Source organism: Thermobia domestica, chromosome 4 (genome assembly GCF_964235325.1).
Source record: "Thermobia domestica chromosome 4, izTheDome1.hap1.1, whole genome shotgun sequence".
Taxonomy (NCBI): Eukaryota; Metazoa; Arthropoda; class Insecta; order Zygentoma; family Lepismatidae; genus Thermobia; species Thermobia domestica.
Window position 1 is genome coordinate 60326614 of NC_137457.1, and position 24074 is coordinate 60350687.

Below are 24074 nucleotides of genomic sequence, written 5' to 3' on the forward strand. Positions count from 1 at the left end.
GCCACAAATCTATGAATGGTGCCGGAAATTTGCAAATTGTGTTACGTCTGTGGCCGATGCTCCACGCCCCGGCCAGGCTCGGCGCGTAGTGACTCCAGAGACCATTGCAGCCGTTGAAGCCATCGTTTTGGAAAACCGCCGTGTGACAATAGACGAAATATCAGCATGTGTACACATGAGTCATGGATCGGCACATCATAACGCGGTACACGAGTGGTTGCGCCGTCGCCCAAAACACTTTTTTTCTGCAGGTATTTAGGCTCTTCCGAAGCGCTGGCGGACTTGCATTGAACGAGGAGGGGACTATGTTGAAAAGTTATTTACTTCTGTACCCTGTGTGATCAATAAATAATATTTAAAAAAATAATAATGGTTTTCATTTGACCCCCCTCGTATTTCATAAATTCAGTATTTACCAAAGGAGTTACAAACTTAAACAATAACGAATGGCAAATATGTTCCCAATCTGTAGTGATAGTAAGTAAACGTTGTAATTCTTCATAAGCTTGTTTTCTACATTTCTGAAGACTTGAAAGTAAAATAGTTTGCACGGGAGGTATTTCATTAACAATTAACATATCAAGCTTCAATAGGAAATGACCAACCAATAACCCATCCTTTCCATCTATTTCCGATACTTCACTAATTTGTTTTTCTAATGACAGAAAAATACTTTGAGAAAATTGCTTCTGGAAATTACAAATTATGAGAGCTCGCCACACTGGTTGATTCCAATATATCTGTGTGTTGGCAACAACTGGCTGTCTTTCTCCCCCTCTTCCTCATCATCGTTATCAAAAACTATTAGGGGAGTCTGCCACCGGAATACCGTAATTGGTTAACTCGTAACCCTCTCTGTGTATTATAAATACTCATTTTCGTTTTTCTTTCTCTCTAGCTAACTGCCTAAACCAAGCACAAAGACTTTTACCCAGCATATAATTTCTACTAAATTAGTTTCTTTGCCTTCAATAAACACAGGTTCGATTCTCTCACGCATGAAAGTTTGTTACAGAGAACAGAAGAAAAGGTAACTTTTAATATGTATGCAAGAGTAATGCACCATGACGGGTAGACTGCTAATCTCGAAAGGGTTTATGTAATCTTTTCTTTGATGCGGAACTAAAGGCAATAATTTAGTTACCAACAAATATTCAATAAATTTCAAAATGATTAACAATTTATTCATAATATATGTAACAACTAATAATAGTGACAACCAAATATATTTAACACTTAACATAACAAACATTACTTTCAGTCGAAGTTTCCCTTTCAATTCTTGTTGATAGCGGTCTGAACAATTCCATATTTCAACGCCCATTAATTACTACTATCCAAATAACAATTGAAACTTTTCTAGTTCTAATTCCAAAAATGTTTTAGTTAATTTAACTGTTAATTACAATATAAATAGAACAATAGTCCACTTGTGATCCGATGAAGATACCCCTTGGAATCGAAGTATTAATCGTTCAAGAAATGAAGCAAATTAAAAGGTTAAATTTAGAACATACTTACGGTCCCGTTGAATATGCCACATGAAACACACACTTACAAAGGATTACTTTTATAATTTATCAAATTTTAGGCTTTTGAATTCACACCACTTCACAGGTGTAACTTGTGTTATTTTGAATCACTCATAATTACGAAATTATTTCCAATTCAACTTAACAAAACACTATTACAATTTCTAGAATCAAATGTATATTCTTAGATCCGACTTCTATTATTTTTCCTTCTGTTCTGACGCTAATCAGAAGTTGACATTCCTACCACAGTTCATAGGTGGCGCTGTTAACTCTCGATGAACAAACGAAGCATGATGTTAATTGAACCTAACCTACTAACATAAATCATAGTTGGTAACTGTATGCGGAAATAACTAATTAGCTGTTTCAGTGTCCAGACTAAAGTTCTCCTTTTTTCTTGGAGAAATGTTACAACACGTTGCTTCTCTTCCATTCCTAAGTTATGTTTTTTTTGTTCTTCTCATTAATTTTTATTCTTTTTTGCTTCATCTACCGTTTTTGATGTAGTAGCATCTCGGGTAGCAGCAGAACTAGATCACTTATTATAGCTAAAATTGTTGGAAGAGTTAATATAATCCTTCTTTATTCTTCTTAGCTTTATCATTTAACTGTTTCTGTGTTAAAATGTGATCAATATTTAATTGCTTAAGTTGCTCGTGGGGAAATGTAAATGTGCAACTAGTTAACTTCATAGTTATATTTATTATAAAACCTTTATGGAAAATCCACAAAAATTAAACACAATACTTACAGACCTAAACCAAACCTTACTTTTGTATTCAGAGCCAAAGCAGTTCCAAAAGCTGGAAATCGTTCTGTTATCAAGTTTGCATCTTTAGCAAAAGCTCTTTCCCATGCTTTATTTTCTAATTCTTTGTCTGCATTATGATTGGGAGCTGTATCTTAATTATCTCTGTAGTAAATATCATGGTGTCTATAAGCTCATCTTGTGGTTTAATACCTTCATCTCCTCTTTCTAACGTTTCCTGCAGCTTCCTCGGTCCCGCAAAATTCATAGCCTGGTATATGTAACTCTGGCATTCGCTTCATGTTTAAAATCCTATTCATTAATCCTTTTCTATACTTCTCATTATTCCAAAGTTATGTTGGTAATGTATTCAATATCTTTATTAAATAACCTATACTCTTTGGATCATTAAGAATAAATTGCGAGAGTTTAAAATTAGTAATATTAATAATGTCTACATTCTCATTATAAAAGTTAACATTTCCCTGTTTTTCCTCAACCGTCAAAAACTATTAATCGATCAATTAACTTTCTCACATAATCCATCCATATTTATTATTTTGGTAATTAGTTATATATTTTGATTCCTTATCCTGTTTTCTTTCTTGTTGATGTTGGACCCAAAGTTGGTTTTATGTATCTATCTCAAATAAGTTTGATAGTTTCTTTATATTTTTCGCATCTTCTAGATCGTTGTTTTCTTGTATTTGGATCATTGTCATTAGATACTACATTAGAACCACTGACTATCTGTGTATATTTTTTAGATCGTCTTCATTGTAGCTTTTTGGATTATGTTTTGTTAGTAATTCACATAAACCTTATATTCCTGTGTAATGTCGATTATTAATAACTTAATTATCACCATCAATTTTAACTTCTGTATCCCCTACCATATGTTAGATTTTCCCATCTTCATCATATGGTTGTATTCCAAAATTTTTATCATCTCTAGTTGCACAATATTTTGAGGCAATACTGCCAAAATGAGTAGTCGCTAAAGATTCTATTCCTTCTACTTTATACTTAATTTGCTGTTTTATTTCTTCGTTTATAGGCGTATCGCTTTCTTATTTAACCCTCACACATAGGAGGTGTCACTAATAAGCTTGAATTTACTTTTGCACTTTTATGTACAATTGGAACTAACACTTGAATTATTTTTTATTTTATTCTTCTAGTTTTGATATATTTTGTCCTAAATCTTAAATTGCATCGATAACAGGTTGATATTGTTGCTTATATTGTCATATTTACTTCGATGAGCATGTTTAAATTTCTTAAATCTTTTAACAAGTTCTTCTTTTAACTTTAAGAATGTTTTAGCTTTACTGACCATTTATTACATAAAGAAAAAACACAACAAACGTAACACAACATAACGTAACACAACATACACGTTCATCTACGTTCATCCACTTTTATCTATGTTTATCTATGTTTCACTTACATTTTTAGAAACTCTTTAATTTTATTTCTGTATTTTCCATTATTCGTTTCTCTAGTGATATCTATTGTTAAGAAACAATGCTCTTCTTCCCAACACTTGTTGCAAAAAAGATTGTAATTTCTCAAACGACATATCAGATCCAGCAAATTCATCATATATGTCGCTGACCACGTTTAAATTCACGTTGTCCTGTCTAAAGATACAAAGAAAGTTTAAATTATCTCTAATTAATTGGTTTGGTATTTTAGAATAGGTTCGTCCTAGATAGAAACACTTTAAATCCTTATGACGTATCGCGTAAAATACTATATAACGTCGTTTTGTTGTTCTAAATCAAATCATCAAATACTACCACAGAATCGTTCTCACAGTCATCTAACGGAATAATTTCTTCGTTGTTTTTTCTTACTACTGCAATTGTGTTATCTCGTTGTACATCTTGGAAAAGTTGTATTAGCTGTTGGTGTTTAGATTGATGTAGGCTTTTAGAATAGATATAATCATTTGCACATTTAAACCAATCTGGTGCTAGTAAAAAGTTATCAATCATTAAAAATGTTCCGCACCCACTAGGTCCAACTATTTAACATACTATAACATCAGGTAACAACACACCGTTCTTGTTTTTCTTTGTAGCTTTTTCTGTTAATCCCAATATTTATTTTATTAGTTATAATATAATAAATGAAAGTATTTAATTTAAATGATTATTCATGTGTATTAAACACTCTTTGCACTATCCATTTCAAAACAAATTAGAAATAGCTCTTTCAGGATTTTACACAACATACTTAAATCCAAACACTACACAGCTCTATTTTAACTCCACAAAACATTACAGAAAGAAATAATAAATTAACATTTTCAGTAACTTTTCTAAACTTTCCATACAACTCATAATTCAACCTGGTCAATATAATTTAAAAGAAATAGAAGAATATATTAAATCATATCTTCCATACACCACCGATTCTTTTAAAAATATTAAATTTCCTGAGGACAGAAAGAAAAATAGAGTTAAAATATTTAATTAGAATTATGACAATCTTAAATACCATTAATACTGTATTAGGTTTTAGTGAGAAGAACTTAGCTGAAAACATAGAACTTACCGGAGATAAGCCACCAAGGTTTCATCCGTTTGATACTATAAACATTTTCACTGTGGTTTAGCAGAAAGTATGATTTTAAAACATAATAATACAACACATAACGAAACAGATTTAATTGCAACGTTTAGAACAAATGCAGAATTTAAAGGATCATTATATGTGAGCCTAGAGAAAAGATATTTTTCCCAATAGATCACTACAAATTTTAATAATTTCAAAGTTTCAATCCGAGATATATAATAAATATGGACATCCGGTAATGCTAAAAGAAGGATAAGTGATATTAATATTAGTGAAAATAAATTAAAACTACTAGAGAATTTAAATAATGTTGTTAACGTAAGAGAACTGAAATCATTAGAAGCCAGTATTAATAGTAAACTAGAGAACAATAGGAATTGATTTCAAGATGTGGTAGAAACGTTACAAGACACATATATCACGAAAGATGCGATTGATGCTAAGATGTATGCTACACAAGTAGACTTTCAAATGTTGAAGAAAAACTCCTAAAAAATAATTACGCAGAAAGAAACTATACAATTATTATGACGATTGAGAGCTAAATGCGTTAAGGAGCCAATCTCTAGAACATTTAATCTCTCTAATGGTTATAAATTTCTTTATTATTGTAAAATAATGCACATTTAATTAAGCTTTGATAGATATTTCCTTGACATATATTTGGGCAATACATTGATCGAAAAGTTACATTTCGGATTTAATAAGAACGATATAATTACGATTAAACCATATATAATTTCCGCTATGTAAGGACAATTATTTTTTGTTGCAATGTACAAAAAAGAGGGATTTCATAAAAAAAACTTGATATATAAAAATAATGAATTTAAGAAGTTGATGGAGGATAATAAGATTAATCATTACTCAACGTATAGTGATAAAAAAAGGTTCTGTTGTTGAGAGATTAAAAAGAAGTCTTAAACAAATCATCTGGAAGAAATTTAGAACACAAGGATATTATAAAAGGATAGAGATATTTCCAACTCTAGTTAGCGAGTATAATAATCGTATGCATAGAACAATTTGTTTAAAGATTATAGAAGTTAACAAAAAGAATGAGCAAACTATATTGAATAAAGTGTATAAGAAAAATATGAGCATCTTAAGCCGAAGTATAGGATTGGTGATTATGTTTGTATAAGTAATTCGAAAGGCTTATTTGAGAAAGGATATACAACTAATTGTTCAAAAGAAGTATATGTTATTAAAGAGGTTATTCCATCTAATTATACCTACGTATAGAATTAAAGGTTTAAAAGAAGAAGTTGTGCAAGGTAGATTTTACGAACCAGAACTATTAAAGACGAAACGTAAAGATGAAAACTTGGTGTAAATGTGTTGAGAAAGAAAGGTGACATAGTATACGTTAAATGGTTAGAATTTGATGATTCGCATTATAGCTGGATAGATAAAGTAATGTTGTAGTGTTAATATAAATATTATACTTTATGGAATAATAGTCATAAAAGGTTAGGAAAAAGCTAAATTTAGTTTTAAATAATAAATGTGGATAGTATGATTCAAAGTTTAAATGATATTTGTTACGAACAAATTAAAGACAATTATTGGTATGGTATTTTTGGAAATATTATACTGATTGTGGATAAGGAAACAGGTTACTTTAACGCTACTAAATTGTGTCCTATGGGCGGCGGTAGAATATTTAAAAAATGGTTGGAAAATAAAGAATCAAAGGAAATATTAGAATACTACAATAAGAAACTAAGTGGACTGAATTCGGGTTACTTTGAAAACTAATTGTTTACAGTATAACTACCGGTAGTGAAATAAACAAACTAATTTCAGGTACTTACGTAACAAAAAATATTCCTAAACATCGCTAATTAGTCATCGAAAGATTTCTACGGTAAGTGTTATGATATTATAGAAAACTACTTCACACAAGACTTTAAGCAATACCGAGATGACATTGAAAAGTCACAATCAAGAGTAGAAGAAATTGAACAAACAAATTATTCAACAACTGTTAAATTGTTCAACTTGATGCAACAAGAGCTAGATATTCGTAAAGGTAAGGGTAATGAGTTTTGGATATCCGTATCAGAATAAGATTTGGATAAAGAAATTGATTGTTTATGTGATCGCTTAATATCTAATCCCACGTAGAAACTTTTAATATAAATTTTAAGATTATTATTTCATAAAAGCTTAACAAATTTAAAACAAAAACAAGTTACTCAACATCAGTCTTCAGTGTTGCTAGTTCCAATGTACTATCCTAAGTCTATCCTTCTTCTTCTTCTTCAGTATAATCAAAAAAATTGAATTAACAAAATCAAGACATTCTTAAGGATATTCATTGTTGTATAAAACTAAATACATAGAGTGCGTCAGGGCCGTAATACGGCAAATTGTGGATGCGGTATAATATTAAATAATACATTTGATAAAGTGGATACTTTCAAATATTAACAGCCCAAAATCATATTCACGAATAAATTGAATATCGACTAAAAGCAGGGAATTCGTGTTACTATTCGGTTGAAAATTTCTTGTCGTCGCGAATTCTGTCGAAGAATTTGAAGCTTAAGATTTATACAACGAGAATCATGCCTGTTGTTTTGTATGTTTGCGAAACATGATCGCTTACTTTGAGGGAAGAACATAGACTGAAAATATTTGAGAACAAGATCCTGAAAATAATATTCGGGCCCAAGAGGAACGGGAATGGGGAATGGCGAAAACTTCATAAAAACGAACTACATAATTTATACGGTTTAACCAACATTGTTAGGGTCGACAAGTCTAAGAGGCTTAGGTCATGTAGCTAGAATGGAAGAAAGTAGAATCTCTTTCAAAGTCTTGGCTGGTAGACCCATCGGAAAAAGACCATTAGGAAGATCTAGGCGCAGATGGGAAAACAATATTAGGTTGCAACTCGCAGAGATAGGATTACAAAGTAGAAACTGGATCAAATTAGCTAAGGATAGAAGTCAGTGGAGAGCTTTTGTGAACGCGGCATTGAACCTCCGGGCTCCATAGGCCATAAGAGTAATTACTTAGTTTAGTTATTCATTATTGTTGTTATTGTTGTTAAGTCTAATAGCTGTTCTAAACAAAGGACAAGTATTATCTCTTAACCAGGGAAGCATACACTCAACACAGAACGCAAGCTTATACGTCGTTTTACACAATTGAGTATGCGTTTCTTTACATATTGGGCATTTTTCTGAGTTTTCTATTAAGCCTAAATCTGTTGAGAGTAGCATTAGTTTGTTTCTGAGGGAATCGTGAACGTGCTTATTTATTCTTAAGGATTCAACCATATTGATTTTGTCTCTGATATTTATTAAAAAGAATTCAGAGAACTTCCTATCGCAACAAGTGTGTATTGTCCTGTTTAATTTTAAAACTTTGCTTTCGAACTCGAGAATAAATTTTCGCTTTTATCGCGTAAACTAACTTTTGGCCAATAAATTTTCTTGTTATATTTTCTCACGTGTGTTTCCTCTACCAGTGGTGTAATAGCTCGCCAATCGATAAGTGAATCAAATTCGCTCAAGAATGCTGTCAATACTTTTCCTGTGATGTGACAACTTTTAGAAACTATATCCCAACAAGGTTTGTTTATAAAGGTTTTTAGGAAAGTAGATTTGAGTAAATGTGTTTTATAAAAGAGTGTGCCCCAATGAAAATATTTTTTAAATTGTGTGCAAACCTCAATAGCTTATTTTTCTGAATACTTTCTCCAGTTATTTTCTTCACTAAACACCAATCAATCAACGTCCTCTTTAAACTCATTAAGAAAACCTTCAGTCATTTGTTGAGCATATTCATTCGTATATTCTTCCCAATGAATATGTTGTCTTGTATGTTCTTTATGGTTTAGTACGAATTCTCGTTTTAAATAACGAAATCACCGTGAACCATACTTTTGTTTACACAATTTGTCCCAGAAAAGTTTACCACCATACTTATTAATAATATTTTATGTTAAAGTAAGTCTTTTGGGTGTGATATTCTGACCCAATCGATGTGTTCTTCATAATGTTCAATAAAAGAAAGTAAAAGTTAATGGTTTGATGTAACTGAATACCAATGTATCTTGTTTTTGAAGGTATGTAGAAATCATCGGGTAAGTTCTTTATTTCTGAAATTTGTTTCTACTATTTGAATTTTCCAATATCAAGGGCATCTATAACTATATTTCTGCAAAGCGGATATTGAAAGTAGTTTACAATATGTTCAGCATTCTATTTTTAAATCATATCCTTAAAAAGTTTATCTTTATTCATCATTGTTTTATCTTGTTTACTTGGAATTTGTGAATTTGTGGCAGTTGTTGTTAAAAACTTATTTTTGTGCTCGTTGATTAAGGTTAATATATCTGCTTCCCTTAAGGTTTGAATAAACATGTATTCCTTTCTCTCCACAATATTGTTTAAGTTGAGGAAAATTTTCTTTTCCACAACTTCGTTTATAATAATAATAATAATAATAATAATAATAATAATAATAATAATAATAATAATAATAATAATAATAATAATAATAATGATAATAATAATAATAATAATTTTTGTTAAATATTGTATAAAAATAGAGAATCAGTGTGATTTGATACATAATAAACTTAACCTTATTCATGAAGATCTTAAACTCATAACAGCACTACTAGAAAAACAAATATTATTCAAAGAAAAAGAAATGTTGTTAAAAAGGAATGCAGGACTAGTAAGATATACACCAGCATCAAATTGGGATAGTAATAGCGAGAGTGGTGATGGTGAAATAGATCCTTTAAAATAATTTAGTTTTATTATATGAATAGTAACTTTGATGGGGAGTTCCCATTAAAGCCCTGTCCTAATACAATATACTAATAAACATTAAGATTTCCTAGGTCACATGAGTGTAAGCTATTGTTTTAGATAACGAAAATGATTAAATTTATTTTTATATATAATAAAAACGAGAGAATAATAATGAATAATTTAATTAAACATAGAGTAGTTGATCTGAAAAACTTAGACATCTTTGGAAAACCAAAACATAAGAGATTATTTAGGGAGAGAGCTTTAAAACTGTTTCCATTTAAAGAAGAAGTATTTGAAGAACCAAGAGTGAAACCTGAATCAGTATCAATTAATGTAATACGTCAAAATACTACATTTAAATCGAGATTAGAAACATGGAGTTTTACAACACAATATAAACCAAAAGATCCGTTAGAACATTGTATTAAAACAATATCTAAAGCTATATTAAACAGAATTCAACTCAGCTTACAAAACAATGGCTCTTTGAAAATTAATCTACGTTTAAGTTCTAAATATAAGAAAGGAAAAGAAATTGAATGGCTTTATTTTAATACTGAAAACCAAGAAATATACAAATCCAGTAATTTAAATGAAGCACTAACTAATATCATCCAAGCATTAAGAACAAGGATGGATGAGTTTCAAGCTAGGTGTTCTGGCTTGGCTCTTATAAACATTAACTTGTTAGAACTAGCAATCGTTAAATATGTACCATACATAGAATTACCAAAACAGATTCAAAACTAAAAGGCAGTAATTAATGTAAAGAATGAAGATGAAAAATACTTTTTATATTCATTATACAGAGTTTTATGTCCAAGAAATTTACATCCCGAACGAGTGCCAAGAAATAAGGAACTATTGTTAAACTTACAATCTAAATTAAAATATATTCATTTTCCTGTAAAACTAAACAATATTTCAAAAGTCGAAAAATTACTTAATATTTCTATAAATGTCTACGCGTATGATAAAGACTACTCAATCCATATATTACATCACAGACAGAACAAAAAAGTAAAACATGCAAATTTATTATATATAAAACAACCTCTTAAAGAAGAGAAAGTTACAACACATTATTGTTGGATTAAAGACTTGAGTAGATTAGTTAGTTCTCAAATAACAAAAAAGAGAGCTCGAAAATATTTGTGTGATCAATGTTTGTTATACTTTTACTCACAAAGTGCATTAGATAAACATGAGCAAGAGTGTTCATCGAATGAATAATAATGCCTAAAAAAACACATATGCATAATTTAAGACCTATCAATATAAAATGAGAATGCCCTTTGTAATATATGCTGATTTTCAATGCTTATTACATAAGGATATGAGATGTGAAGAATGTTACCCAGAAAATGAACCATATACAGAAAAATATCGATAATATAAACATTCCGGATTTCGTTATTACATTGTAAAAAGTGATGGGACTAAAACCGAACTTATTTTGTTTAGAGGTAAAAAGCAGCTAAAATGTTCATAAACAAATTGCGGAAAGAAGCTACAATAATATCAAACATTTACAAGCAAAATAATGAATTGCCTTTAACAAAGAAATTGAGAAGAGAATTTAATAAATCCGAACTTGGTTTTTACTGTAATGAAAAATACACTGAAAAGAATTATAAAGTTAAACATCATGCTCATGTAACAGGAAAGTTTATAGCTCCTTTATGTAATAATTGCACTTAAAATTAAAGTTCCAAAGTTTGTTCCAGTCATTATACATAACTAAACAGTCATTATACATTATGCATAACGCATTTATTCATTAAACAGCTTGGATGTAATTAAGAAACAATTGATTTAATACCTAATAATGATGAACGCTACATTTCATTCAGTAAGAAGATTTGAAGTATCAAATTAAAATTCATAGATTGGTTTAGATTTATGGCTTGTAGTTTAGACAAATTATCATCAAACCTAACAAGAGAACAAATGACTCACACACAATACTTCTACCATAATGAAGAACAATTTAACCTTCTAACAAGAAAATGTGTTTACCCATATGATTATGTTGACGATTGGAATAGGTTTAAAGAATGAAAACTCTAACCGAAAGAAGCACTCTTCAACAAGCTTATGAACACACAATAAGTGATGAGGATTATGAGCACGCAAAGTATATATGGGAAGCATTTCACATTAGAAATCTACCATGATTTATATTTAAAAACAGATGTATTATTTTTAGCAGATATATTCGAGAATTTTAGGGAAACATGTCTTAAAGGTTATGGTTTTGACCCTGCTTGTTATATAACAGCATCAGGTTTAGCTTGGGATGCAATGTTAAAGATGACGAATATAGAATTAGATTTATTAACAGAATATGATATGGTATTGATGAAAGAGAAAAGCATAAGAGGTGGAATTTCACAATGTAATAAAAGATATGTAAAAGTAAACAACAAATTTCTGGAAGATTATAATGAATATAGATAAGATTCTTACTTAATATACTTGGATATTAACAAATTGTATGGATGCGCATTGAGCAAATACTTACCATTTAAAGGATTTAGTTGGCTAAGTGATGAAGAGATAAAAGAAACAGATTTTTCAAATGTTCCTGATATATGTGAAAAAGGTTAAATTTTAGAAGTTGATCATGAATATCCTAAAGAGTGCACGACTGTCACAAACACTACCCATTAGCACCTCAAAACGTGTTCCCGCCTGGTTCAAAACAATCAAAACTGTCAACAACATTATACTATAAAGAAAATGTCAACAACATTATTCACTATTTAAACTTAAAACAATAATAGTAGAAAAATGATAGATCTGGAACATATTGGATCATATTCGCTCAATTCAAGAGCCCATAGCAAATTGAACACCTTGAACCGTCCACCCACGGTCTTTTACGACCTCCATTTTAGGGGTGTATTTGTTCGCTTTTATGAACACTTTTATGGTGTGTACTCGTTCTCTTTTATGAGTATATTTTAAGGAGTGGACTCGCTCCCTTTTGTGATCACTTTTTCCACCCCTTATTTTACCATAGCAGGGAATACACGGAGACTACGTACACATAGTAGAGCAGATAATCTTTAAGCGGTGGACTCGTTCCCTTTTTCCACCCCTTATTTTACCATAGCAGATAATACATAAGACTACGTAACATAGCAGCGATGTATTCGTTTTCAACCGTTATTTCAACATAGCAAAGACTACGTAATATAGCAGGGATGTATTCGTTCCAACCCTTATCTTAACATCCTGAACCATTCAGCCATGGTCTTTTAAGACCTCCATTTTAGGGAGTGTACACGCTTCCTTGTATGAGGATTTTAGGGATGTATTCGTTCTCTATTTTAACATAACAGAAATAGCAAAGACTACCAACATAGTAAGGGGTGTACTCGTTTCCAAACCTTTAATTAACATAGCAGAAATTACATAAGACTATGCAACATAGCACAGGTGTACTCGTTCCAACCCCTGTTTCAACATAACAGAAATAGCAGACAATGAGCACATTATAGCAAAGATTACAATCGAACACCCTGAACCGTCCACCTAATTTTTTGCTTGTAAACCAATATATTCAATAATGGGAAGTCCACCTAATTCATCTTTCATTTTACCTAAAGCTTTTTTTATTTTTCCATGGAATATCATATGGATTAGGTTGAGAAAAAGTTGAGGTATCAAGATACTTGTCTTTTATATCTTTATAAATGTCGTCGATTTTAATGCAGTAAATTTTTGAGTCAGTATACATGTAAGTAATACTAATCTTATCTTCCTATCCAGCTTTCATTACATTATAATGGAATTCATACATTGCTAATTAATTCTAAAATTGTGGCTCCTACGTAGATCGGTTTATTTAGAGTTACACCTTTTTTTGCATATTTAATAATGCAAGATTATCTCCTAATTTTGCCCAATTTTGAAACTGATGTTGAGCTGCTAATTTTTTACACTTTTTCCATTTTTAATTAATTTTATATCAATGCGTTTTCGTACATTCTCCATTGTCTTTCCGTATACTGAATTATTTAGTTATTTATAAAAATCTTTTTCAAATTCAATTGTAGAATTTGCACGAAGCTTAGTATTATCTTCCATATAAGATGCAAGCCATTTAGATTGACGAAACCATAATATTTTATGTACTTTTACCAATATTAAACCTTGCTTTAGATACAATTCTAATAATCTATAATACAGGTTATAATTCGATTTCGATTTAAGTATTAATAGTAATTTTGAGTATTTACCATTCGGTGGAATTTCGTTCGTGGGAGCACACGGACAATCAGAATGGTATTTGTGTAAATTATTTGGATACTCTAAGTCCACTTCTAGAAAAAAATCACTCTCAGTGGACCAATTAAAAACTTTATCCTGTATTATCAATCGTCTTGCCAATCGTCAGTTTTGTCTTCCCACCGAAAACCACCATATGGTAAATAATCAATCATTGATAGTCCTTATAGGTTGTTCATGTAAATATACAGTAAATAGGATTTTTCTTTTTCCGCATCAAAATCATGTACTTAGGGATTATTATCTTTGGCATACCTTAATACAGTGTATGTGATGCCTCCACGAATCGATTTTTCTACAAATATCTGATAAGAGTTCAAATTCAACTTTTGTTTTATATAACGTGGCTTGTCATGCCAAACCAGGCACAGTAAAACAATTAATTGGGGCCATACTAAAAGCATTTAAACACACCTTTCGAAAATTTTCCAATGCATCTGCTGTGAGAAGTACATCACATCTTAAGTACAGATCATGGTAGTCCCCTAAATTTTGACAATTAGACGTATGCCAAATCCCTTGTGCATATTGATAGTCGGTTTCGGAAATTTGTGTTTCGTTCAATTTGCTATGAAACGCCTCTTTTACAGATAAATAAGTTTCTTTAAATTTATCTAAATTTATGCGTTCATAAGGTTAAATTCCCTTACGGAGAATTAAAGGAAACTTATCATGTGAAAAATTTTGATATATATATAAGAATTGCTCAGGTTTTGATTTTGACACCAAATTTTTGAGACTGTACGGAAGAAATTTATATAAGTTCACAAAACGTAACCGAATAGGTCTACCGTTAAAATTAAAATGTTTGGAGAATGTGGTGTACTTCTCAGTGCTTTCAGCAATTACAGATATTTTGCCAGGTGTGCAACCTAGTTCTTTTACGAATAAATGTGCATCATATGCATATATATTATGAAAGAATACAGGAATAGAATTACTCTGTCGTTTAATTTGCAAATTACAGTTATTACACACCGTGGCAATATATTTTCCAGTTAAATAAGTATCGTGTTTCACTTTTCTATTTTCACTCATATAATTACTATCGCAAACAGAGCATTTAGTAGATAGATTACACTCCTATAGCTGAGAGTTAGTTAATGGTATTATTGTTTTTTTTGTTGATCTAATATTTATTATTTTTTAAAATCCTTCTCCAAAGCAGACATAAAATTAATCGATATATTTTCACCACGATACAAAACTTTTTTCTGATTTTATATATTGGTTACTCCAACACACAATATAACTAAAGTTGCACGATATATGTTCCTGAGTTCGTTTCGTATTGGATCCAATTTGTTTATTTATCGGTTTCAGTAAACTTTCGAAATCTGCAACAATTATGACATCATTTTGTAATAATAATTTTAGTTTACGAAATTGTAAAACATCTCTATGTTTCGGCATGTTCATTTTGGTTGGAGTGTGTTCTTTTGGTCATTTCTCTTGTTCATCTAATTTTGATTCGTTATAAAAAGATACTAAACATCGTCTACAAATAAATACTTGATGAGTACCTAATTGATGTCTTACTAAACCATTTAAATTTGTAATTAAACAATAATAAGTGTTTAAATACAGTAAATCAATATGTTTACCTACAGATGTGTTTTCGCTTATACTTAACGGAAAAATTGTTTCATTATCATAATTATTACCATATACAATAATAGAAATTTATTCCTTAGTAAATACGGAATTATACACATTTTTAAACTTGTTTATGGTTGCTACTTCAACGGGGAATTTTATATTCGTTTTCTCAAATAACGGTAATAAAGTATTCATATACTGTATGTAATTATTTATATGATGTGGATTATTGTTTACAGGATTCAATACAGCTAGAATACAATACATAAACATCTATTATCGTTATTTTGAATATTCATAAAACATTTTTTAGATGAAATCCATTGAGGCAAATATATATGTTCTTTCTTTATGACCTTTCAATGAGGCATTGAGATTTTTTATAAGACAATAATGACTATTGAAATGTTCTTCACAATACAATAAATCAATATGTTTACCTGCGGATGTGTTTTCGCTTATACGTAACGGAAAAATTGTTTGATTTTCATAATCAGTGCCATATAGATTAATATAAGTTTGTCCCTTAGTAAATACGGAGTTATACATATCACCAAATTTGTTTTTGATTGCTACTTCAACGGGGAATTATATATTCGTTTCTTCAAATAACGGTAATAAAGTATTAACATATTTTATGTAATTATTTACACGCAGTGAATTATCTTTTGCTGGATGCAGTGCAGCTAGAATGCAATACATGAAACAGCTATTATCGTTAATTTGAATATTCAAAACACATTTTTTTTATTATAGATAATATCCATTGACGCAATTTTATATAAGATGATGCCTCCAATGGATCGTATTTACTGATTTTAATTTCTAAGAGATGGTTAGGTTTAGAACATAGAGACAACCTTGATTTCTTAATTGCTCTGTTTTCTTGTTCAACTAAAATTTTATTAAATGGTTTTTCAATCATAGCATTCACATCTGTTCTCGGTAAAATGATTTCCTTTCCACTATTTACAAAGAATCTACATGTTTCTAAATCTACTGGTTTTACAAAAGTTGTAGCCAAAGAAAAATTTACTTTTAAATATGTATTATCTTGTTCCTGTTTTAATATATCTAAACAGTCTTTTCTTTTACTATTTAGAAAGCAACCATTTTCCTCATTCAAAAAACTATCACATTTTAAAATTTTTTTTTTTAAATTATTATTAAATAGAGTATCAGTTGGTAAATTGGTAGCATTCGGTTTAACCTTATTCATACCTAATGTTGCCATGACTATAATAGTCCAAAAGTATGTTTTTATAATATACCACAACGTTACTATAATACGTTCAGATGTGAGTTTTTATAATATGATGTTATCGTTCTAAGATGTCTTACATATAGGGAGCTGAGGGAAAGCACACTGATACACAGTTAACCAAATTTAAAAAAAATCAACTTCTAAATCGGAGCTTCACCGATAAGAAGTTTACTCTTTAAACACCAACAAGCAACTGATTAAAAAAGAACTTCTCGGTCAGTCTTCCATACCTTTGTAATTGCATTGCGCAATATTGCGCAATAAGGATGATGTCACTGGTCACGGTCGGTGGTTTCCTTTTTTTGTACATCCTATCGTTGAATGAAAATAGAAAACAACTAGCAGCCTTGCGTCTCCAATTCATAATTCATACCGCGAGCGATCAACACATACTATTAAATCAATATTGCCTGGTTAGAAAAAAAAAGGGAAAAACGTCATAATTTGGAGTCAAATATCTATACTCCGATTGTGAAATTATGTCAGCACTTTTTCAACGGAAATAAAAATTAAAAATACACGATTGTACTCTCCAGGCTGTACTCACTAGCACAATGTTTTAAAAATCCGGATGAATGACGTAATGAGAATTATCAACACATGGCGGAAGTTATTATGTAACTGATAACAAACCACGGAAGTCTGCATTCCTTTGCAATCTTTAAACACTTGATAAAAAGCTAGTGAATATTGTCTCCCCGTAAAAGAAAATAATCTCTGTTATGTTCAAATGGTGGTTGAAAAATAAAGAGAACAAGTTCACCCCTTAAATGAAGGTCGTAAAAGAGCCATCAACATAATAAGGGGTGGATAATGTGGAACGAATACACCCCTGTTATGTATTCTCTGCTATGTTCAATTAGGGGTGGAACGAATTTGCTATGTTCGTAGTCTTTTCCTAGGGGTGGTCATCAAAGAGAATGAATACACCCCCTAAAATGACTATCTGTGTTACTGCTATGTCCAACCCTAAAATGGAGGTCGTAAAAGACCGTGAGTGGACGGTTCAGTGTGCTTGATTGTAATCTTTGCTCTAATGTGCTCATTGTCTGCTATTTCTGTTATGTTAAAATAGAGAACGAATATATCCCTAAAATGCTCATAAAAGGAAAAGAATACAGCCCCTAAACTGGAGGTCGTATAAGACCATGGCTGGACGGTTCAGGGAGTTCGTAGTATTATTTATTATCTGCTATGTTCAAATTGTGGTTGGATCGAATACATCCCTCCTATTACGTAGTCTTATGTATTATCTGCTCTACTATGTGTTCGTAGTCTCCATGTATTTTCTGCTATGGTAAAATAAGGGGTGGAAAAAGTGATCATAAAAGGGAACGAGTGCACCGCTTAAAATGTACTCATAAAAGATTATCTGCTCTACTATGTGTTCGTAGTCTTCATGTATTCTCTGCTATGGTAAAATAAGGGGTGGAAAAAGTGATCATAAAAGAAAACGAGTCCACCCCCTAAAAACGTACTCATAAAAGAGAACAGGTACACCACCTAAAAAGTGTTCATAAACGTGAACAAATACACCCCCAAAATGCAGGTCGTAAAAGACCGTGGGTGGACGGTTCAAGGTGTTCGATTTCACGTGTGCTCCTGATTTTAGAATATGTTCCAATTAATTCCAGATCGATAATATTTCTACTACTAACAATGTTTATCACTTGCATTAAAACTTAAGAAAATTCATCGGGTAATAGAATTTGAACAAACAGATTAGTTAAAGAATTACATAGATTTAAACATACAGATAAGAGCTAGAGCAGCAAAGGATATTGAGAAAGACTTTTGTAAGCTAATGAACAATTCAGTTTTTAGAAAGACTATAGAAAATATTAGAAAGACAGTTAACATTAATGTAATAAGTGATGAGAAAAAAATTGAAAATTTTGTAGCAAAATCAAACTATAAAAACGCTACTGTTTTTACGGAAAATTTAGCAGCTGTTCAAATTAATAAAGTTAAAGTGCAATTTAACAAACCGATTTATGCGTTTGTCTCAATTTTAGATATATCAAAACAAGTAATGTATGATTTTCACTATAAAATGATGATACCTAGTATCAAGACAAAATAGAAATTTATTACACAGATACAGATAGTTATATTTATCAAATTAAAACAAAAAATATATACGAAAACCTTAAACGTTTTATTAATTACTTCGATACAAGTGATTACCAAAATTAACACATATGAGATACCACAAATAAATAAGGAAGTACTGGGTAATACGAAAGATGAACTTAAAGGAACAATCATTGAAGAATTTGTTGGTTTAAGATCAAAAATATATTCAATCTAATTAGAAAAAGATAAATGTAAAAAGGCAAAAAGAGTTAAGAAAAAGGTTATAAGTAAAGAACTTTCATTTTACGGTTATAAAGACTGTTTGTTCAAACAAAAAATATTATAATAAGACGAATTTAAATATAAGTTATAAGCACGAATCGTACAGTGTATAAGTAAATAAGTTAGCTTTAAGTTGTGTAGATGATAAGAGATGTGTTCTAAAAGATGGAATACATACCCTGCCATGAGTCATTATAAGATAGAAGAGGTGTAGATATAAGTTATTAGATGTAAGTTTTTATGATTTTAAATATCATAAAAGCCTATGCGCAGAGCACCCTACTCAATCTCACTTTAGAATTGTAGCTATATAAATAATTTGCGCTAACCTTCTGTTTTTAGTAATATTGATCAAAGTACTATTCCTTCTGTGCCAATCGAAAATATTTCCAAAATGGGTTGGCCTGGAATTTTGGCCCAAAAGTTACCAATATACACTACTTCTGTTTACCGGTCTATATATGTAATGAAAATTTAATATCATTAACTGCACTCTTAACTAAAAGTGATTGTATTTTGAAAAGAACAGCAATGAGGTTGTTCAAAGAGCTTAACGAAGAGAGAAAATTTGAAATCTCAATCTGACGACAAAATAGTGTTATTAGGCAAAATTCGGTTTAAGAACAAGCGTAAAGATATTTTCATTAATTATTTAATTACTAGACTATATAACTTGTGCGAGCAGTTAGTTGGTAATCTAGTTCTTTCATTTATTTATTCGTATGGTCCAGAATTGCTATATATGCCTCAATAATCACGAAAAAGTTGTAAAATTTGATTTACAAGATTCTTATGTCTCGGGTGAACAAAACACTAGCTCTTCACCGAACGTGAGATGGCATTGGAGTATTAAAATAAAGTTCGTACTCCCAATTACGCTTTATACTATAATGAAAACTAACTATGTATTGTATACCATGAGATAACGGTACGGAATTACTAAAAATTTGCATGTACTTGTACTTGTGCCAACAAACCAAAAGAGATGAATAATTAAGCAGGAACCGTATACTGCACTTGAATAGATTAACCATACCTTCACTCACAACACCCCTATTATGTACAATCTAAATTAGGCATATACATGCTACACAAACGAAACATTACACACACTAACATATACGTATCACCATAGATATTAATTATCTAAACAAATCTCTAAGTATAGATCACTAAGTTTAGATTAAGTATAATCTAAACAAATCACTAATATTACCCCTTTCTAAACCGGCTCTCGAATTCAGAGGTTCCCTCAAGAAAGGTGGTCAGAGCCAGGCGGTCCTTACATCAACTAACTCATGTTTTCAATTTTAAGATTATGGTCAATGCCCCGGAAACTATTAAGGTAAAGATTAGTTTCCTATGGGGGAAAGAACGTTTATGAAATTATTGAACCCATTTCCGTTGGAAGCTATTGTCAATTTAGGAATAAACTCGCTAAAGCTCGCTGGGGGCTCCGCCCCCAGACCCCCGGTCAGGCCTTTGCCATGAGGTGTCATGTTCTAGAAAACTATTCCTTCAGGAATTCACTTCCCTTTACAGTAGACACCGTTTACCAATACATACTTCAATTCAACCGGTATTATTCCTTCCATGTAACTTTGAAAAACAAGCGCACAATTTATTAGAAATAACTCTATTACTACTTCTACTCTCTCAATCATGTGCGTGGCTTATTATGTACACTTTGCGCACACCTATACATGTTAGAGACAATAACAGAATTTATTTTCTCAAACATAAACAGCGAGCACTGTCTTCCAATAGCCTACCTATTAAACCTTGCATTTTGCGAAAACACTCACTGTTTACAAATGTAATTTTTGCAACCTTTCAAATATTTATTCGTAGCATTTTTTAATATTATGTTTTGCAGTGTAATTTAGTACAATGTATTATAATCGTGTCATTGTAGTTAATTGTACATATTACCTGCAGGAAAAGTAATTCATATCTGTGATATAAGGGTGGGGAAATATTTCAGGCTTCCTGCACATTTATTCTTGTATTTACAATGAAGACTACAATTTACTAGATAATTTACAAATATGAATATTGTTGGAGATTGTTTACATTTTTTTCATAGCATTTGAGTGAAAACTACTTTTGTACTATAATGTAGTACAGTGGATTATAATGTAAACCTTGGGCATAGTTGTACATATTACCTCAGCAAGATTTCTTGAAAAGTTTCATATATACTGCACAAATTCTTGCAGTCTCCCTGTATATTTATTCTTGTATTTTCAATGAAGACTACAATTTGTAGGTGATTTACAAATATGATTATTGTTGGAGGCTTTTTAAACATTTGTTTGTAACATTTGAGAGAACACTACTTTTGCACTGTAATATAGAAAAGTCCCTTATAATGGAATCCTTCGGCATAGTAGTACATATTACCTGCAGCAACACTTTTTGAAATATTTCATACTTACTGGACAATTTCTGGCAGTCTACCTGTATCTCTCGTCTTGTATTTTTATGAAGAATAAATTTGTTCGTAATTTACAAATATGAATTTTGTTAAGGCTTTTTAAACATTAGTTCATAACATTTGATTGAACACCAGTTTTTGCACAGTAACGTAGTACACTGTATTATAATGCTGTCCTTTGGTACACAAGTAATTATTGGCAGCAGGCCTTGCTGAAATGTTTATTTATACTGGACAATTACATACAGTCTTCCTGTATCTTTACTCTTATAGTTTCAATGAAGACGTTTAATTACTAGGTAATTTAGAATATGAATATTATTGGAGGCTTTTAAAAAATTTGTTTATAGCAACTTAAACAACACCACTTTCTACACTCTAGTAGAACATTGTACTAGAATCGTGTCATTCTAATTTCTTATTACAATCAAATAACAAGACATCATTTCCTTAATCATCCTAAAAAAACACATATATAACACGATTACTATTCCGATTTTAGAGGTGTAATTCCAGAGACGCGGGCCCGCTACGTACCAGTACTATGTGAGCAGTAGGTAGGAACTCCAGAATCTAAGGAATTGAGTAGTGTAGGGGAACGACGTGAGCCTACTAGGCTGGAGACCTGGGTTCGATTCCCACCAAGTTTTTGTGTCACTTTTTCTTTCTTGGAAAGTTTATTTTTATAGCATAGGTGATTGAAAATAAGCTTGACTCTATCATATACGGCATTTCATTCCAACCGCACCCGCAACTAAAACTATTAAATCGAAAGGGGCACTTTCCCACGTATCTTATATATTATAAATATGTACGCTGCCGACGAGACAATTTTCAAGAGGGGCCCATTTGTGTGTGTGTATGAGCCTGTGTGTGCAGTGGCGTACGCAGGAATTTATTTCGGGAGGGGTCCAAACTCAATATCTGTGTATTTTATATTGAAATTCCTAAACTTGTCCCAAAAATTAGACTACAATTACACAAAAGTTGGAATTTCGGGGGTGGTCCGGACCCCCAGGAACCACCCCCTGCGTACGTCCCTGTATGTGTGTGTATTTCCTTAAAATTAATATTTTATACTTTCCATTTGTGGTATTCACTCCAAATTTGGTATACGCAGGTATCTTAACGAGGGACATAAAAGGGGAGAGAGATATTTTGCAATCGTTTCCGGTTTGAAGTAGACACTGTTGTCGCGAGACAAAATGTATTGTTGTCTTGTATGGACACTATATCGTGAAAAAGATGCCCATTGTTTCTTTCAGACTCTTTTTGGGGAACACCGCCTCCTCAGAGCGCCCCTGGCGAGATCAAAATAATACGTATATAATACAATAACAAATAGAATGTTATCAGCAGTGCCCCCGGGGTAATACTCCCCCCCTCGAACATTGCTTCCGATAGAGACACTGGTGATGCTCCATTTCCAATGCTACATATGTTTGATATTAAATACTTCAGTATCGTCTTGAAACTTTACACGAACATACTGCCTAGTTTCGAGACCATCTCAACAGTTAGCGTATAAATATATCCTTTCCGTCTATGTCTGTAATAACGAAAATATTTTGTTCACGCAATGCCAACAGAAATTATTTTCATAAAACAAAGCAACGTGATAAGAAAAAAAACGCAAGATAAAACAAGGTCGGCGGGGATTCGAACCCAGACCTGCTACTCAGAAACCAGACACTTTACCGCGGAGCTAACTTACTACGTTGAATCCTGCTTGTTCTATTCTCCTCAATATACCACATAAGAGGAAAAATTAAGGCAATTCAAAAATATGGCAGTTTTGAATTCAAGATGGCGACTTCTCCAATGATTTGTTTCTTCACTTAAACTGAACTACGTCCTTAATAACATAGCGAAACCTGGCTTACCTACCAAGAGCACAACTTACAATTTTCATGGTTACAAATTTTTGAGCCGCCATTTTGAATCGAAGATGACGACTTTTCCAACATGTCGGAATTTTCCCCTCACATGCGCTGTACTCTACACACTTGAACGCAATTTCGTGATTCCACCATATCTACAAATTGTGTAGAATTAGACGCCCCCTTATAATATTCCTAGCACTTTCTTACACCGAACATGACTATTTTTTTCAAGTTTAAGGGCGGATTCGCAAACTACGCATCAGAATAAACATCACCTCGAAATTTCTACCTCCTAGATACAGCCATTACAAATTTCACATTTTTTCGATTTGCGCCGCGAAACGAAAACGAATTTTAATGCTCTTTTTTCTATCATAAACTATGTTCCTAGCTTCACTGCCTGACAAAATATGACGTTTCTATGGTGTGCGGAACTACTCTAAAAACCAGCATTTCAAACCGACGAAAAATTTCGACACTTCATTTACATGGAAAATGTCGCCTTTTTCGTGATATCGGAATTTTCCCATTACTCACATCCCATGACGAACAAGTATGCAAAATTTGGTGTTTGTATGTTTTGTGGAAGT